Source organism: Lactuca sativa, chromosome 1 (assembly GCF_002870075.4).
Source record: "Lactuca sativa cultivar Salinas chromosome 1, Lsat_Salinas_v11, whole genome shotgun sequence".
Lineage (NCBI taxonomy): Eukaryota > Viridiplantae > Streptophyta > Magnoliopsida > Asterales > Asteraceae > Lactuca > Lactuca sativa.
In genome coordinates this window covers 99,776,187-99,778,260 of record NC_056623.2, presented here as the reverse complement: position 1 = coordinate 99,778,260, position 2,074 = coordinate 99,776,187, and the positions used below count along the sequence as shown (strand labels likewise).

Below are 2,074 nucleotides of genomic sequence, written 5' to 3'. Positions count from 1 at the left end.
TGCAACCTGCCATACCAGCCACTACCACGTTTGAACTTAAGGGGCACATCCTTACTGCATTGAAGGAGATTCCTTTCACCAGAAAGGATTATGAAGATGCATACAAGCACCTTGATGAAGTTAACGACATCGCCTACTACTTCAACATTCCAACTGTACCTATAGAGACGATGTTATTGAGGATGCTCCCTGTTACTTTTAAAGGGGCTACAAAGGATTGGTTAAAAACACTACCACCGGGAGAGATTACTACATGGGATAAGATGCATGAGGAGTTTCTGGAACAATTTTGTCCACCATCTAAAATTGCTAAACTCAAGAAGGCCATTGCCAATTTTGAGCAACAAGTGGGAGAGTCTTTATTCGAAGCATGGGAGCGCTACAAAGGTCTACTAAGGAATTGCCCACAAAATGACCTCAATATGCAACAAGAAGTGTCAACCTTCTATGATGGAGTAAATGTCACTACTAGATAATTACTCGACTCTCAAGACCCTTTAACGAAGAAAAATTCGGCTGAAGTTAAAAGACTCATTAAAGAATTATCTAAGCACTCTAGATAATATCATAACCAAGGCACGGATTGAATCAAGGGGTGGTGAACTTTGTGAATGATAGCATGACATTTGTGATGGCGAAATTGGAGAATATGGAGCGAAGGATGACTAAGATGGACCAATCCATCCATGCCATTAGAGTGGGGTGTGAAAATTGTAGCGTACCTCACCTTATAAGGGATTGCGATCTTGATGAGAATGGGAACTGGAAGGCGCAAGTGTGTTACTCGAGTGTCAATAAATACGACGAAGATTGGCGAAAACCAAAGAGAGAATGGCTAACTTATGTTGAGTATAAAAAGGCTAAGAAGGAGAAATATAAAATGAAGACAAGGGGTTTTTTCCAAAAAGAGGAACCAGTACAAGAGAAGAAGCTAGATTTTGAAGATATGCTCACAGGACTTGCAGCTGCGTCCGAGAAAAGACACAACGAAACCAATGTTGCAATAAGAGAACAACAACTCATAATGAAAGAGCAACAAGCGTTAATGAGAAACCAACAAGCCTCCATTCTTAATATTGAGAAACAAATAGGCCAACTCGCACAACAAGTCAACCAAAGAGCAACTGGTGAACTTCCAGGTAATCCCAAAAAGAACCCGAGAATAGCACATGTGTCTGAAAATAATTTTTATCCTCTGAAGCCAATCCATGAAGTGGAAGCAAAAGTGGAGCTTGAAGATGCAGAAACAAGTCCAGAATCGCAAATTGTGACATCGACTCGACAAGTACATAAAATGGACTCGACGAGTCCGTAGCCTGCTAGCAAAAATCCTTCATATTTAAAGCCATATCAGCCACGATTACCATTCCCAGGCTGAACCATTCAGAATAAGAAGATACAAGAGTGTAAGAAGATCATAGATCATTTAAGGGCACTTCAAGCGAACAACCCATTTGTTGAAACACTCCTTCACACGCAAAAGTATGCATCCTTGCTTAAAGAGCTTCTCACAAACAGAAAGAACATGGAAGAAGTTTCGGAAATAGTGTTGAATGAACTTCCAGAAAAGATGGGTGATCCGGGAAGCATCACTATACCTTGCCAATTTGGAAATTTGTTTACTACTCAGGCGTTAGCTGATTCAGGGGCTAGTATCAATATTATGCCCTACTCTTTCTTCAAAAAGTTAAACCTTCCAGAACTTAAACCTATGCACATGACTATCCATTTAGTTGATAAAACGGTGGTCCATCCGAAAGGAGTTTGTGTAGACCTTCTAATAAAGGTAGACAAGTTGGTGTTTCCTATTGACTTTGTAGTTGTGGACATGGAAGAGGACCCCAAGATTCCAATCATCCTTGGAAGACCATTTTTGATACCGCATGTGCCATAGTTGATATGCGGGAATCAACACTTACACTTAAGGTGGGGGATGATTCGGTTGCTTTTGTCACTAATCAAGAAAAGGAGCATGAAAAATCAATTGAAGATAAAACCTCATCAATGGAATTGGGTGATGAATTGCTAGAGAGAGAGTTAGCACTTTTGGAAGAAGATAATGCAAAGCAATATT

General features: G+C 40.2%; 1 non-coding gene across 1 annotated transcript; it reads right to left on the bottom strand.

Annotated features, from left to right (window-relative positions):
- Nucleotides 1-311: 311 nt before the first annotated feature.
- LOC111899487 (small nucleolar RNA R71) lies at nt 312-418 on the bottom strand. Its single transcript, XR_002852938.1, has one exon. It is a non-coding gene; the product is annotated as a small nucleolar RNA R71 (small nucleolar RNA).
- Between the last annotated feature and the right edge of the window lie 1,656 nt (nt 419-2,074).